We start from the raw sequence: 6,000 nt of genomic DNA, 5'->3' as shown, positions 1-6,000 counted from the left end.
AGGGCTCCCCGCACCCCTTGATGTGGGCTTACGGGTCCTCAGGGGGTACATCTGTCGGGTCTCGCGCCCGCTCTTCCCCATTATCTCGTAAGGCTCAGAGCGGGACGCGATGCAATACGAAATATAACGATAGGTTATGTAGATAACCTAGTTATATTAGTATTGGCTAAGCGTCCCGCTCTGCGCGCCCTGAGTTCCCTCTTGAGGGATCTTTTCCTGGGACGGGTTTTGGCGAGGAAGGGTGTTTCATGACCAGGGTCATGGTTATATGGGCGGTGCCACCATAAGGGGCGGGGCCCCATACAGGTGGGGTGCATGTGTTTTTGTTCGTGGGAGATACATTAGGTATCACAGGAGATAGGAGTATCTCGTAAGGCTCAGAGCGGGACGCTTAGCCAATACTAATATAACTAGGTTATCTACATAACCTATCGTTTTCTATGCAAAATATTTGTCTTCAAAGTAACTAGTAACTGATGGGTTCAGATAAATGTAATGGAGTAAAAAGTACAATATTTCCTTTGAAATGTAGTGGAGTAAAAATATAAAGTTCCCTAAAATGAAAAGACTCACGTAAAGTACAAGTAGCTTGAAATTGTACAGTACTAAAAATACTTAGTTACTTTCCACGACTGCTTACAGTAACACTGGAGTCGTACGTTCTCTCCGATGATACTAGTAAAATCTTTCAAGGGGGTTATAGGTGTTTAGAAACCTCCCCCCTGATTCAGGAATCCACTTCCCTAATCTAATGTTTCAGATCAGGTGTGAAATAACAGGGGAGAGGGTGAGAGAGAGTTCACAGACACGTTGCTAAGCAATATTATGAACGTGGCTATGTGACAGACCTGATAAGGATGCATACATCCCTCCTTTAGAATCATTCATCTCTGGGCGGCTGGGTGGCGCAGCGGAGATTGCGCTCGTCACCAATGCAAGAGACTCCGGTCTCGAATCCGGGTGTCAGCATTGCCTCCGGCTTGGGCCAGTCGTCATACTAACTCAATTGGCAGAGTTAGAGTGTGGAAGTCAATGGGTGGGGATTGGACGTTGTGCACAGCGACTCGTACAGGTCGGTTGGGGGACGCCTGCACAGCAGAGACAGGAAGTAGCGGGTTGGGTAGTGTGAGCCTCCCATGTGTTACACCTCGCCACTGAGAGTCCGCGCTGGCAGGTGAAAAGATGTGACAGGCTGCCTCCTTGTGTACCGGAGGGGACACGTGATGCAAGGCTTCTATCCTCCCTACAACCGACCAGTGGGGGGCATAGTCGAGCAACGTTCAAGACAGGGGAGGGTAGAATGGAAACTCTAAATTGGGATGGGAGAAAAATTGAAAAAATAAGGAGAAAAAAGTGGATACAAAAAAAGAATCATTCATCTCTTTCTCTGTCTCATCCAGTCGCTGTCTGTCTGTCCATCTGACCTGTCTGTCTGGTCTCCCCTTGTGTTTGCCCCGCTCAGCGTCTTTGTAACCCGCTGTGGCTATTCCCACTTCTCCTATCTGATGCTGAAGCAGCAGGCCACCAGGCGAACGCTTACGCGAGAGGCAGTGGACTAGTGGTCAGAGGAGTAGGCTTGCAGCTGGAATGACGGCTTCAAATCATCAGACCGACTATGAAACTGTGGCAGAGGTGAAGTAAACGAGAAGCGATCTCCCTTCCCACGTGAACGACCTTTGAAGGCACTGCACTCCCAGCCGCTCCCGTGGTACTGCTCAGTGGCCAAAAGCAGAAGACTACAGGTTTTAGTGGGCAGCTATCAGGAGTGAATGTGTGTGTAATGAAGGTTATCCTATAACCCTAGTTATATGAGTTCTTGCAAGCGTTCTGCTCTATGGGTTGACCTCTTTGTCACCTATTGTGACCTTGAAAGCTTCCGCTACATGCACCTTACACCTGTCCGGCCACGCCCCTTTTTCCGCCTATGCATATAAGCGAGGGGTGTGACCGTACTACCGCCTTCCCGAGTCTTGACCTTCATTCGGAAGACAATCCGGGGTCCTCAGTGAGTGAGAGCAGAACGCTCGCAAGAACTCATGTAACTAGGGTTATAGGATAACCTTCGTTACATTTAGTTCCTTGCTTACGTTCTGCTCTATGGGACACCACGTTTACACCGCCAGCGCATCGGACAGGGCACAACAGGTGAAGGCCCTTCTCCACCTGGCACACCACGAGGACCCCCTGAGCAAGAGGCTCTGAAAAACTCCAGGAGGAGGAGGCTCTGTGAGGAGGCTTTCTCTCTGAGGAGGAGGCTCTGAAAACTCCCTGAGGAGGAGGCTCCAAAGCTCTCTGAGGAGGCTCTCCCCGATAATCCCGTGGGGTCAGCTGGCATACCGGGGAGACAAGCACTCCAAGAGAGGAGGTTGATCCCTTAACCCAGGCCGACAGGTAACAAGAGCAAAGCTCGACCTGCGCCCGGAGGACTGTGAACTACACAGGAGCGCCTAGAGGGGCCGACTGTAAAAACAGTACCCCGACGGCCCACCCGCTGAGCGGGGGGGGGGGGGGGGAGGGTGTTCGGCATGCCGTGCAGAATGTCACAATCTTGTGGGGTCACAATCTTGCGGGGTCGGGGTCCCGGCCCTGTAAACCGGCCCTGCCACGAACCCTGACCCCGCCAGTAACCTCGCGGGGTCGGGGTTCAGAGAAAGAGTTTGACCCTCCGGTACTTGAGGTAACAGCAGTCGCATCTTTTCACCTGCGCAGCTCGATCTCTCAGTGGCGAGGAGTAACGCGTGGGAGGCTCACGCTGCCCCCGACACTTCCTGATTCTACTGCGCAGGCGCACCAACCGACCTGTAGGAGTCGCTGTCCACAACGCCCGATCCCCACCCATCAGTTTCCCACCCCCTAATACGGCCAATGTGTATTAGTACGGACGACCAGCTAAACTGAAAGCAAATGTGGAGCGCTGGGCTCAAACTGACGAGCCCAGCGTCTCCAGCATTTCGTGGCGAGCGCCTTGCCCACTACGCCACGTAGCCGCCCCAATATCAACATACATGAGAGATGAGAGAAATTTCGTCCTGGTTTTTGTAAATTACATTTTTGTGTCCTCAGTTGTGGTCAACGATATTTAATAAACTATTTAGTCTCGTTAGCGTGACATGGTCTTCAATAACGTGACGTCACGTCGTTGACGAACATCTTTTGTCATCAATTTAGTCAACAAAATGAACACAGGTTTGACACAATTGGCAGACGTCATTAAACATGCAGGGCATACTCTCGTGGGATCGGGGCCAAACCCGGACTCTACCAGTGAGTTGACTCCGCTACCGGCATACCGGGGAGACAACCACCCCAAAACAGAGAGGTTGCTCCCTTAACCCATTGAATCCGGGAACCACATCTGCATGTATATACAGGCTATATAACGCATTAAGGTGTTTCAGGCCTAAAATGGGTTAACCCAGGCCGACAGGTAACAAGAGCAAAGCTCGACCTGCGCCTGGAGGACCGGGAACTACACAGGAGTGCTAAGAGGGGCTGACTGTTAATAAACAGCACCCGATGCCCCCCCCACCCCCCGAGCGGGGAGGGAGGGAGAAGCCCCTGTGGCGTCCAGTCCGCCCTGGCATTTCCCCCCCGGAAAAGCACAGGGCCCTTCGGGTTAACAGAATATATTGTACGGGCAATGCACCGGGTTGAACTGATCTTGGAAAGGTACACGTTTCGATCAAAAACACCACAGGCGGCGTCACCGAGACGGTCTGTATACGTAATCGCACAGCTCACGGTGGCCCACCCAACGGGCGTGAAGCCCCCCTGCTGATGCTCGACCTGCCCCGCTATTTCCCCCCGGAAATGCACGTGAGGCCTCGAGCTGACAGATTCATTTTCACGAGCAGCGCTCGCCTGGGGCTCGGCAGAGGTAAACTCCTTCCCGGCCGACCGCATAAACGCCGTTATGCCGTTCGGTTAGACCAGGGCGCGCTAGTCCCTAAAAAGGCTGTTTCAAATAAACACTCGAGAACATCCACAGGGCCAGCGCTGACATTGGTCCCATAGGACCAAGCGCTGATATCGAACAGCGTTTAGTCTCGTAAAACCTGAGAACGGTGTTTGGGTGAATTCTAATCAGAAAGATCAAGCCCCCAACCCACCGTCTCTCCCCCCTATTGATTGAAATACGTGGATGGATGCGTACTTCCCCGTACTATGTGTTGTTATGATAGCTGAGTGTATAGTGTATAGTGTTTTGTAAATATGTAAATAGTGTAAGTATTTCACAATCTAGGTAGTACTGTTTGTACAGAACAAAGGTGTTAGAACATGGATATATTTGGAACTATATTCTTGGTCCACTTTCAGAGTAGCAATGGTGGTCTCGCTTGTCAATACCGTCCATCATTGTCCTGGTGGAAGCTACTGATCATCTTTGCAGCATACATACGCCTCACTTTACTAACTAATGCACTTTACATATACGTTCTAATGCACAAACTGAATGCTTTATCATGGCAATTTTGCCAGGTCAAAACGAATGCACTTTACCAATGTACTGTAAATATGTTGTATGTGCAACATCCAAGTACACAGTCGTGGGGCTCTAAGATGCCTGGCTGGGATATATGAATAAATGTACTGTGAATATGTTCTAAATGCACAAACTCAATGGTGGTCGGCCATTTTGCCAGGTCAAAACGAACGTACTTTACATGTAAATATATGTTCTAATGCACAAACTCAATGCTGCTTTATCATGGCAATTTTGCCAGGTCAAAACTAATGCACTTTACATGTATCAATGTACTGTAAATATGTTGTAATGCGCAACATCCAAGTACACAGTCGTGGGGCTCTAAGATGCCTGGCTGGGATATATGAATAAATGTAAATGCACAAACTCAATGGTGATTTATCTGTGAAGTAAAAAGAAATTTTTTCCACTTCATCAAGTTTCAAGTGTGTTTATTATATACAGAATACATTATAATGCAATGCTTTTTTATAACTTGTGTGTCTTAGATTAGAATATACAGAATACATTATAATGCAATGCAAACATTTCAGAATACTTGTCATACTACCTGCCATGTATGGATGACTCTACACTGCATGGAACACAGGTAAATGTGCAGAGCAAACACAGCTGAGTATGTGGGTTGAGCCCATGAGGAACTTGCTAAATGTAATTCAAACAGCTAATAGTACAGGAATGTTTCTATATTGTATATTGTATACTGTCAAATAACGACAAAACACGTTATTTGCTACTTTCTATATTGTATATACTATATTGTATACTGTCAAATAACGAGTTTTGTCGTTATTTGCTACTTTCTATATTGTATATTGTATACTGTCAAATAACAAGTTGTCGTTATTTGCTACTTTCTATATTGTATATATTGCATACTGTCAAATAACGAGTTTCCACACTTACTGCATATACAGTAGCCTCAACGCCACACACTTACTGCATATAGATCAACATATATATATATATATATATATAGGCCTATAACGTAATCAATCAAAATATCCCTATATAATAGCTTTACTGCATTTCATAAATGATAAACAACACTAGGTGGTGTGTTTTACCCTATGAACTTGGAATAATGTGTCTCAGGCGAGCAAAGATCATGATTCGCGCATGCTGCACAAAACGCTTCATATCTCCGTTTCCAGGAAATCAGCTTTGATTTCAGCCAATGTTTACCTTTTTTAGTGTGGAATTGTGAACGAACGAACGAACGCATGTAGAAACTAACGTTTTTTTTCATATTGTACAGCAAATAGTGTTTGTCTAATGAGCCGAACCATTTCCACATAGCTATAATATAGAAATTGCTCCGCGAAAATCATGAAATATCGGAAAATCAGCCCCAAAAGGCTGGCATTTAAGCGCTAAATCTGGCACCCCCTGCTTGCACTCAATGTGTTAAGAGTGGAAACCGCTGCATGTCTATAAATCACATCTTCGTAATCCAAAACAGATAGGAACACTGCTTCAACAACTGTCTTTCTGCTAATCATAGGGAAGCTGGC

Source organism: Notolepis coatsorum (genome assembly GCF_963971535.1).
Source record: "Notolepis coatsorum genome assembly, chromosome: 7".
Classification (NCBI taxonomy): domain Eukaryota; kingdom Metazoa; phylum Chordata; class Actinopteri; order Aulopiformes; family Paralepididae; genus Notolepis; species Notolepis coatsorum.
This window is presented reverse-complemented; position numbering follows the sequence as displayed.